The sequence below is a fragment of the Juglans regia genome, chromosome 2 (genome assembly GCF_001411555.2).
Source record: "Juglans regia cultivar Chandler chromosome 2, Walnut 2.0, whole genome shotgun sequence".
In the NCBI taxonomy this organism is placed as follows: domain Eukaryota; kingdom Viridiplantae; phylum Streptophyta; class Magnoliopsida; order Fagales; family Juglandaceae; genus Juglans; species Juglans regia.
Genome location: NC_049902.1, coordinates 9080179 through 9092632, shown reverse-complemented (window position 1 = coordinate 9092632; position 12454 = coordinate 9080179).

Genomic DNA, 12454 nt, shown 5'->3' with positions numbered 1-12454 from the left:
AAACGACAACGAAGAAATGTGCCTCTGCCAAGTCCAAGTCCCGAACTCATTGAGGACTCCTCACCCAAGGAATTCGCTCCTAAAGATCAAGTTAACATATAAGAGAACAACAGTCAGTCGACACCTACCAGTAAGGAAATATCGTTGATAATTAATTATATAGCTAATACTTTTGTCTCAATAGCTATATAACTATAATTATACTATTATCATATAATTGATGCATCTGCACGTCACGGTCGTAGCTATACACGTGGCATCTCTCTTGAGAAAAATAGAAGGCACAGAAAACTCAAGATCATCATTCTTGATAATTCTACTGGAGGAGTGGATGATAGTGCAGTAATGCTTTTCTCCAATATTGACACAGTAGTTCGAGTTTATGCTTAATTTTATGTGCGCTTATGGCGAGATGTTCAGAATGAGATTAAGGAGCACAGTTGAAGTCGTGTGCTGGTGAGTTTACTTTGAGAGTACATTTTTCTCACCCAAATTAGTATATCATATTTTTTACCTGATTTATTTATTAGGATGAATTCGACCTCGACTTTGGCTATAGCGAGGATTTGAGAACTATGTATTATATGTATATATATTACAATTAACATTCTTAATTAATTTTGTAGCACTTGAGTTCTACAAATGCATAGAATAGATTCGCTCTGACTGTCCACCATCGTACCGGTTTAAGTTCATTCCACCGTCTTGTTGAAAAAATGGTAATTAAAAAATTATATAATTCATTTATTTTTTTGATATTCTTTTATCTAAGTACTAACATTATCTTTTTAAAATTGCTAATGTCACTTTGTTAGAAACGTGATGATCCTAAAACTTTTCCCTCATTCATGTCTATGCTGCTACTCACACTAATGAGCGTAGTGAGTTAATAGATCCTGCCGCTATAGATAATTATGTAAGCAGTGTTAATTTTGTTAAATAAATTATGCAACATGTGAATAATTTATTTTTTATTTCTATTTCTTTTAATACGTTACTTATTAACGATGTGTTTTATTTCAAATTGCAGGAAAAAATTATGGAGGTGCAGTCAGCTTTTGGGGAATCCTCTGCCAGTGACATAGACATATTCACGCAAGTGCTTGGACCTCAGTCTAGTATTGCAAGAGGTTTGGGATGATCTTTCAAGCATAGATGTTCATCCTCCTCAACCTCGTCGATTTCACAAATTAATAATTTTATCAAAGATTTAGAAGCTGCACAACCCGAGAATAAGTATATAAGGTCGAGACAGCAAGAATTAGAGTCTCTCTTAGAGCGACAGTCTCATTTAGAGACACGTTTGCAGAACCAATCAAGAGACCAGGATGAAAGAATACGCAGGGAAGTCCTAGAGCAAGTTCAGCGAGAGATGATGGTGCAAATGAAGCGTGTTATGTCGTTGCAACAGAATCGCAGTGGGCGAGGAAAAAAGAATAAATGAATTTTATCAATTTTATCAGGGTATATAACTAATTTTAATATCTAATTTTGAAATTTTATAAGACATTGTTAGTTGTTAATTGATGATGTGTAATACGATACAATTCGTATATTTTTTTAATTTTATGAAATTAGTATTTCTAATCTGTACGTTCGAATGTAAATTAAAAACGTTCGAACATTGGTTCACATTCAAACCAACGTTCGAACATGAATACACAAAATTATTTAGTAACATTCAAACGTAGGCCTCAACGTTTGAACGTACTCACCCTCAAATGAACAAAACGTTCAAATGATTAAACGATTAACATTCAAACAAACCTCCAAGCGTACTTGCGTTCGAACACTTCTTCGTTAACATTCGAAATAACATCCGAATGTTAAACCCTTTACGTTTGAACATTGGTCCATTAACGTTTGAACGAAAATTTGAACGTTTATTGCAATTAACGTTCAGACGCATAAATGTTCAAAAATAATATGATACGCAACAGTAAACTGTCACCAATTATGTTCTGTGACGCACATTAGGTGATAGTCATGGTGACGGCTTCAAACCGTCACCAAATATCTTTAGTGACATTTTGGAAATTTTTTGTGACAGTTTTCTCTATCACAAAAGACAAATTGTGTTGTAGTGGTTCCACATTAAACTACTTCATTGTGAATTTGCTTTTACCATATATTTTTATAACTAGCTAGAACATTTCTTATATCTAAAACAATAAGTTTATTCTTTTCAAATATATAACTAAAGTTATACCAACATTGTTCTAAATGGAATATATATATCTATATATTAATTACGTGTGTATAAATGCACAGAGACATTTTTTTTAAAAAAAATAAGGAGAACGTATATTAATCACTTTGAGTGGTACTATTGTATAATATGATAAATGATATTTGTTGTGCTAGTAGGATGTGCAAGTCTTGCCTACTCCTTTTGAAAAGAGTGCATGGGTAAATCATCTAAAACTCATATAAAAAAAATTATTTTTTTAATAATGAATCTCATGTACTTTTTCTCAAAAGAAAATGTACGAGACTTGCATACCATAGAACTATATCAAACATTACTAGTATAAGATTAGCTAGTGATCATGAATTGCATTATAACATCAATATATATTGGCCCCACTACAAGGAAAACCACCTTTTCCAGCACCTCAATTCACCACAAAAAGTGCCCTTTTTCAACGCAAAAAACATTTCCCCGTTAAAACCGGCTTCGCTACTCGTTGGATACCAAAGTCGGGATACAATTACTTTTTTCCAACAAAAATCAAAAAACGTCAATAATAGATCTTTTTGTGACACTACACTTTTTGTTGCAATAACTATAACAATCGACACAATAAAGTGGCCTGATGACATGACAATCATTGCCTAAACCTTTTTACAACGACTTTTAAACTATAGTTGAACTCTATAGTTGGACCATTGCTTAACCTTTTTATGACGACTTTTTACAAAAACTTTTAAACTGTAGTTGAACGCTATAGATCTTTTTGCGACACTACACTTTTTGCTGCAATAACTATAATAATCAACACAGCACCAAGTTCGCTGTAATTGAATGCTGCATTGGACCATTGAGAAAAAACTTATAATATGCATATAAAGTTAAAAGTAATATTCAACTTATTCAGATATCTCAACATTACTATCCAGATTTGTCTCTAGATATCAAAAATCGTAAAAAATTATATATACCTTCTCTTCTAGTATTCTCACAAACGACTTTCTTCCTACTATGTAATTAGTAGTTAACCTCTTTCTATTCTTTTGCATTGATAGTTTCTGCCATCACAAAATAATATGCAAGTCAATTTATATTTTAGGATATAAATAATCAAAATTAAAATAGTGGAGATCACATATATGACGTGGAAGGAACCAATAATACCTTGAATGCTTCGCTTCCCCATCTCCCATATAATTTAACCTAAACCAAAGGTTCCACCAATTCACACCCATTGGCCAATGCTTCTTCATGACTTGCATACCCCAAATATTTTTTGTGTAACTAATGGTGGAAGGCATTAAATCATTTACGAAGCTGTTTTCAAACAATTTGCGATGATTGTCCAAATCTCAATCGAATATGCAGTCACCCTATGTATGCAATGGTACATTTTCATGAAACAATTACACATTTAGCAAATGTATTATGGACTTAGCTTCTCTTACTCAGACACGGTCAATCAGCTCATCATTCTTGTGCTCGGGTACATTAGTCCATTGAGCATAACTCATGTCTGCATGATACTTCAATATCCATGTCACCCTTGTGGTAAACATGGTTGTATTCTTGCAACATGGTGTTGTTTGTCCATCATTGATCTTCAAAGAAATCTTCCCATGCTTTTGCAGCATATCAAGCTCGGTGCACTTCATGGGTCCGAGTCCATGTTTATTGGGAGGTATCACCGATGGTTCTTCCATCAATCTTATAAGGTACTAACAACCCAAACTATAATTCTGTAAGTTGATAAAACCAAACAAATTATAAAAACTGATATATTTGGCTTACCATCATCATCCATATTAGGTTGTGCATCGACTTGCAGATTGTCCAAAAAAGTGTTCAATACCATGTCTGGTGGTTGCGTCTAGTCATCGGAGTTATAATCACTGTCATCTCTAAGGGTCCATGAACCAAGTTCTGGACAACGTTGTGGTGGTCGTCTTCTAATTTTTGTAGCCCCAACACATCTACTACCTCCACCTTGTCCTTTCCCTTTTCCTCGTCCACCTCGCGCCATCTTTTGATAGTCTAACGTGTCCTCGATATCAAAAGAAATTTTTATACATTAACTTCAATAATAATAATAAATGCCCTTAGACACGTCAATATTTGCCTTCACAATATTGCAAAAAGTAAGCATTACATAATAAAATACTGTTGAAATGGATATAAAGCTACCCTATGACATAGACAAGAGGTAAAATTAGTCTATGTAGTTAAGCTTAACATTTTACAAGTTGGTAACCTGTACAATGAAAACACTGAAATAACAATTTAACCACTTCAAGAAACATGATAAGCTTACGTTCTAAGACGACTTAATCACATAGAACATAGTGCCCTGGCCAAAAACTGAAGGGAAGAAACAAATGAAAAGTATAGAACTTGAAAGACATGCAAAAATTCCACCAGAAACTCACATGGACAATCACTATTATATTCATAAGAAAGAAAACAAAATGTAATAGCAACAGAAATTTAACCTACCACTTGGGTAGGAACACCAACTGCTCCTTAGGTTCTCAGCACCTTGGTAGAGATTATGCTCACTTTCAGCTTGGCTAAAACAGTGAAGAACCCAGCCCTGGTGGAAGGTTCTCAACCCTAAGCTTCTTAAATCTAGAAGCTACAAAGCTGATCTATCTCCAACACCATGCGACCCATAACACACCCTTAAGGAAAGGAAGTCTCCTTCTAAATTTCAGCCTACGCAGAGAAATGGTTGTCTTTCGTGAGATTATTTAAAAAGTAAAATGAGCCTCCGCTAGCTCTGCTGCCTGAATGTCATTTCACTAAAGCACCTTGCTATTAATTTAAGGGCTAAAATATTATTCAAGTTACAATTTTATCCTTTAATTTACCTCCTAGGCTCCAAGCTCTCCCGCCCTTGTATATTTGGCATTCTTCTGTTGTATTAAATCAGTCCTTTGTCATCATGTCTACCCAATCCATCATTAACAACATTAGATGACCAAACCTAATTTATTGTAGTGCCTTCAACCATTATACTCGATATTTTTGCATAGGATACTCGTATTGGGAGGAAAGGCAAATTCAAACATTATTTGTTTACTAACACATTGTCAAGTGCCCTAGCATGTCCAATAAACATTCAGGCTCAATCCGCTCATACTTTCGTAAAGTTGTTGATATTATTTGCATGCAACTTATAGAGTAGTCATTCGGTTAGTGTGAGTAATTATTAAACAAGTTTTCATCTAATTATGTGTATAAGCCATGTCCAATAATCCAAGAAATTTTCTTGGATACCCCATTTAACAGTACGATTTAACCAACCTTCATAGAGAATCTTCATGTTTGAACCCAAGCATGAATAGTCTTATTAATTGATAAAGTTATGTGCATCCTTCAGTGTTGAGATTAACCATTGCATACAACATGCACATCCCCACTTCTGTACAAGTTTCAGGTAGATAGATTAACAACTTGCAAGTTTGTCTAAGGTTGCAAGTCTCGGCATAAAGAAGTCACCATGCTTTTAAGTCCAGTTATAAACACATTATCAGAGGGTTCAGGCCAATTTTTAGAGCAATATGACTAGTGTAAAAAGGTGTGATCTCCAGTTCCTGCGACTTCCCTAAAACCTACAGTAGCATTACAAGTAAATTGGAAGCATTAGAAAAACTTTATCAAAGACAGAGTACTTGATCTCAAAGACAAAATAACGACACCAAGCCAGCAACATATCCCAACAGCCCAAATACTTGATCTCAAACCAAAAAGAAGAATAGGCAACCAGTATTGGAAAGAGTTAGGAATTTCATATATTGTGGGAAAAAAAAAAAAAAAAAAACTAGACACTCCAATATGTAGTTTATAATGTACCATGAAGATCGTACAATTTCCATCTCTATGTGCATAATGTACCACAAAAGCAATATAAATTGACTTGAAGTTGGGGACAACAACGTATATACCTGAGGATCACTAGCATCATGTCAAAAATCCATGAAATATTCTTTAGGGATTTATACCCGCAAGTGCTTATAGGGTAGAAGAGGATAAACTCACATTAAAGTGGTTATTAGTTGGTCTAGTTTGAAAGTAGATCATCACCGATTGATACATCCTCGTCATCAGAATCTTCATCACTTCCATCTCTTTCCTCTGAACCAGACAATAGATCTTCATCATTGATAAAGTCCGCTGCTAGGTCATCATGATTAATGTCAGTGATTATCATTGAGTTATCAATGGGGCTTGGTTTTATGTCACTCCTATGTAGTGGAATTGCCACACCAACATCAACACATTAGGGGACTCATCCTCCTAGTAGGCATCACTGTCCCTTGGTTCTGGATCATACTCCTTAAAAATAGACCCGGGTGGAATGTCATATTACATTCCAATCTATGAACTCCTGTACAACATACCAACTACCTTTCACCCTTGGATCTTTGATATAAAAACATTGTGAAGCTTGGCACGCCAACACAAAAGGTTCATCCTCATACCATGTCCGGTCTATATTGACACTGGTAATATGGTTATCCACTCATATTCCTCGTCTACGATCACCAACGTCAAACTAATGATATTTGAATAAATAGACACAACGACATCCCATATAGTGTAACTCCACAACATCATTTATAACACCTTAAAAGTCTACAATGTTGGATTCATATTGACCATTTACAAACACTCCATAATTTTGAGTTTGCCGTCGTTGTTCACGATGCTTTGTGTGGAACCTTCTTCCATTTACTATGCAAGCAGCATACAATGCAACTCAAGGGTTAGGACTGTACGCTAATGCATATAGATCATCAGAGATGTCACTAGGTTCGGTTGTTCAATGTTCTTGAACCTAGCAAAACCAATAAAGAAACTTACTAATCGTTACTTAGATTGAAGGAACTAAGTTAACGTCCATATTATGCCAATATAGTAAAGGTTAATATACACATTCCTTCAACCATCTTGGAAAAATTTTCTCATGGGTACAATCGACAGCATGTGGGCTGTTTAGCTTACAATTATTGTAGTGTTCACAGCATAACAACAACATAGAAGTTTACCATGCAACGATGCGAGGAAAGTGCAACTTATTACAAATTGCAGAGTAAGAGGATGCATACTCAAGGTAGGGTGCAATCTTTGTATAGTTGTTGAGAACGTACCAGCGGGCTAATTTGAAGAGCCTATCATCTAATTGGAGACTAGTTGACATACAGTATGGACGAACTTTCTAGGTGAAAATCGAGAAGCCATCTTGTAACACCCCGCTTCCAAAAAAGACATTTTAGAATTTTCGATGAGCTAGTGTGCTACTACTAAACTTAAACTTAATAGCTTTTCTTTTTAACAAAGCGCCAGATGTGAAAGATTTCCATAAATAAAGCAAACTTCAATAAATACTGAAAATCGAAAATAAAGTCTGCGGAAGCACTTATTTAAAAAAAATACGAAAGTCTCATGTGCTTATCAAAATAACTTATTTAAACCTTAAACCATAAAACTAATCATAGCATAATTTGTCTAGGCCTCTGCCTCGCCTCCCGGGGTCAAGTTCTGTCCTGCAGTCTCATCCTCATAAATGTCATCACATGGGTGGTTTAAAAACATGAAAACAAACTAAGTTAAACTGTGATGATCCAAATTAACTAACTGTTCTGACTTAACTGACTTATCTGATTTAACTGACTGATCTGACTTAACTGACTTATCTGATTTAACTGGCTGGTCTGACTAGCTAACACATTTAACCCTATGTGCAAGGTTGTGCACCAACCCCACATCCTACGGCCGTAAGGGGAGCCGCTGATAGTATTCTGGCATACTATGGTGGATCACGCTTGAGTTTGTGACTTGCACATCCACCCCGATTTGAATTGCATTGGTACCATGCAGTTCAAATCAGGTTGACCATTTGATTAACTGATATGATCTTATCTTACACTTGAACTTAAGATAGCTTACGAGTCTTATACACATGAGATGCATGACATAATACATACATAATTATAATTTCTGAATTTGAACATGATGCGGAATGACATGATCGTATGCTATGCTGGATGACATGTTTGCATATGACATAAGTGGTACATAAATAATGGTTGTCAATGAATTGGCTTGAAAAATACTTATATATAAGCTAAACTGTGATGATCCTAATTTATGATCAAATTACTTACCTTGCAACGCTAATCCATTATTTTCAGTGCGTAGTAGGTCGCCTATAAAAATAAACACGTAATTTTCATAAATTTCTAATTAAACTCGTGACTTTATTTAAAACCTAAACTACTAAAATAGTCTATATTTCCTAAACCTAGATTCTTCCTAACACTAAAATATTCTCATCTTTTAATCCTAAATAGACATGGGTATTTTTGGAAAAACACCATATTGGGCATGGGCATTTTGGGAAAACAATACAAAGGGGCATTTTTGTAATTGTATCAATAACCTACAGAAACCTAAAATACATCTTATATTTGTAGAGAAATAGAAAGCTCGAGCGAGAGAGAGAGACGTGCGATACTCACCGAGAGGAAGCGACATGGTACGACGGCTGGTGGCTGTGCGCGGTGGCAACTCTGGCGAGTGGGCAACTATGCAACTAAGAGAGAGAGTTATGAGAGAGAGAGAGAGAGAGAGAGAGAGAGAGAGAGAGACGAAGAGTGAGAGAGAGTTTACGGAAGAACAAGAAAATGCCAAAAGGCCATGCATGGAGTGGGTCGGCATGAACTTATAGAGTAAGGGTGGTGGCTTGTGGTGGCGTGAGGTGCCCGGCGGCACTCTTTGTGCAGTGTGGTGAAGACGTGTAGGGAGTTGGTGCCGTGGAGTGGCTGGGTTGTGGCTCACAGTGGGGAGAAAGTTCCCTATTTTTTATGGTGAAAACAGAGCCTATCCGTGTGTTGGTTGTGCAGTGGGTTGGCGGATTTCGCTGGACGTGGTTGCCTTGGTCGTGCGTGGGTGATGTGCGTTTCTGGACAGGGAGGTGTGGAGGCGTTTCCTGGTGGTTGCCGTGTGGGTGGTCTGGTTTATGGAAGGAGGCCAAGTGATTTTCTGCTTTACGTGGGGCTGGGCAGTGCTAACGTACAGTTTCTGCCGTGCAGGTGGTTTGTTGGGTGGCTGGTTACATAGAACGGAGGCTGTCTTAATGTGGTTTACAGCGGTGTGGATTTGCATGTGATGAGGTGGTGGGCGGTTTGGGCATACGTGGTCTCTCGATAGTTCTAGGCAAAGGCTGCGGTGCAACTGGCCAATGTTTGGACGTACTCTGCAGTGGATTCCAGCGAGGTGGTGGTTTGGTTTATGTGGTGGTTCACGGCAGGGCAACGGTTGCTTGGTGCAAAACCATGGAGCTGTTGCGGCAACCCTAGCTCTAGGTTGAAGACATTTACGTCTATCATATACAAGTTTTATATATAGACCAAGGGAAACCTTAGTGAAGAAAAAGAATAGACGTACGTGCATGGGACTGGATTAGATTTTGTGCGTGTTTGAAATTTATAGAATAAAATCTGGTAGTTAGGAGTTTTATCGTTAAAAGGAAATAATAATGGTAAAAGTGTTTGGACTCATGAGCTTGGAGAAATAATAATAATAATAATAATAATAATAACAACAACAACAACAACAACAACAACAACAACAACAACAACAACAACAACAACAACAACAACAACAACAACAACAACAATAATAATAATAATAATGATGATGGAGCCTTAATTTAAAAAATAAAAATAAAAAAATAATATATCCGATAAATTCTCTAATGGGCTTTAATTCATTTATTGAGCTTAACAAAATTACCCGTAATTTATCCCTAAAAATATAGGATCGGGTCGTTACACATCTCTATTCTCCTCTTCTAACTGATCAATATTGCGATCTTCTCAATTGAATCTCATCTCAACATCATGGAGATACATTGAGCAAAATGCCAAGCATTCTACATGAATGTATGCTTCTGCTATTGATCCTTTAGGGTGGGCTTATTTTTGACATACCACTTGAATTTGCCAAGATACCTCTCAAAATGGTACATACACCTATATTGAACTGGGCCTGCAAGTAAGGCTTCACGAAGTAAATGATCTGCTAGGTGGACCATGACATTAAAAAATAAAGGGGGGAAGATCATCTTCAACTTGCATAGAATGATGACAATATCACTCTCAAGCTACATCAATAGGTTCACATCAAGTGTTCTTGTGCATAGTTCTTTGAATAAGTTGCTAAGCTCAACCAATTAATATCATTCCTTAAGTACCCACCAACTGCAACAGGAAGTGGTCTTTGCATAAAAACATGACAATTATAAGATTTCAACTCTGAGATTTTGCAATCACTTTTGACATCCACTCTCAAAAACTTTTCCTCTCATCTCCAAATAATGTGAAACATGTGTGTGGCATAGTACACTGCTCACCATCTTGGATCAAATGTAATTCCTTTCTTATACCCAGATTAGACAGGTCGCGGCATGAATTAATATTATCTTTTATTTTTCCAGGAATGTTCATTAACGTGCCCAAAATCTTGTCACATATATTCTTCTCAAAGTGCATAACGTCCAGATTATGTCTAAGTTTAAGTGTTGACCAATATGGTAAAGTGAAGAATATGCTTTGTCTCGTCCAATTCAATTCCTCTGGAGTATGTTTGTGCTTCTTCGAACCCTTGCCAAAGTGCACATCTCAAAGACTAGTTAGTTGATTGATAACCTCTGGTCCCAATAAAAAAATGTGGCAGTAAGCGATGATCTTCTTTACCATTAAACACACTTTTTTTAGTTCTCCATATGTGATTCAGCAATAAGAATCAATGATGCCCTATATATGTATGCTTTTGGTCATAGGTCAACCACATAGAATCTGTACCTAGGTTGCATGTCGGACATGTCAACTTCCCTTTAGTTGACTACCCGAAAAGGTTAGCATATGTTAGGAATTCATTGATTGTCCATAATAAAGCAACATGCAGAAAGAATGTTTCCTTGGTGGAGTCATCATATGTAGCAACCCCGTTTTGTCAAAGATCATTCAATTCATCTACCAAAGGCTGCAAGTACACATCTATTTCATTACCCAGTGATTTTGGACTAGGAATAATGAGAGACGTCATAAATAATTCCTCTTTCATGTATAACCATAGAAGCAAGTCATACAGAACGAGAATCACTGGCCATATACTATAATAAGGTTTAGCCATATTATTGAAATGGTTGAAGCAATCACTTGCTAAACCCAGTCGGACATTGCGAGCATCTTAGCAAACCAACTATGCTCTTTATCAAATGACTTTCAGACCTCAGAATCAGCAGGATGCCTCATATTGATGCCATCATTCGGTCGTTGCTCTTTATGCCATCTCATATTAGAAGCTATCTTTTGTGACATATATAATTGTTGTAACCTCGACTTCAAGGAGAAATAACGTAGGACCTTTTTAGGGATTGGGCAGCTATCGTGTGTGGTTGACATGCACCGTGAAGCCTTACATTTAGAGCACTCATTTAGCATGGAATGTTCCCTCCAAAATAATATGCAGTCGATAGGGCAAGCATGAATTTTGGTGTAACTAAAGCCCAAACCCAGATGCAATGATTGTGACTCCTCGGATGAGTGTGGCAAGATAGTATTAGGAAATGCAGACCTCAACAACTCAAGTAACATGTCAAATGATTTTATTAACCAACCCCCAATGTTTTAATATGTAGCAACTTCACAATAAACGAGTGTTGGGAAAACTGTGCACAACCATCAAAGTGTGGCTGTTGGGCATCATTTAATAGTTTCTTGTACACATCAGTTTGATTGAGTTTAGGAATGGGAGTCCCAACATCATGCATAGGGCTGCCTGAGGCGACATCACCAAGCGTCCCAACCCTGTATTCATCTAACATCTCATCCATGTCATCATTGTATTCTGCTTCATCATTAACCTCGACATCGTCCTCAACATAAGTGACATTCCATACTTCTTCCTCCCCTTGAAATATCCAGTCGATGTAGTTAGGATTAATCCTTGTAATGAACAAGTGAGTTTCCACCTCACCTATAGGTAACCAAATATTATTACCGCAAACACGGCATGGACACCGTATACAGTCACTTCCCATTACGTGGTTTCGTGTCAATGTGAGGAACTGCTTAACCCCTTCAGCATATTTAGTTGATCTAAGTCTATCATTAGAATTCATCCAACTTTTGTCCATCTTCAAAAATGGAATGGACATCAATTAGTAGTTTGCATGAATTGAATAAAATAGAAGAC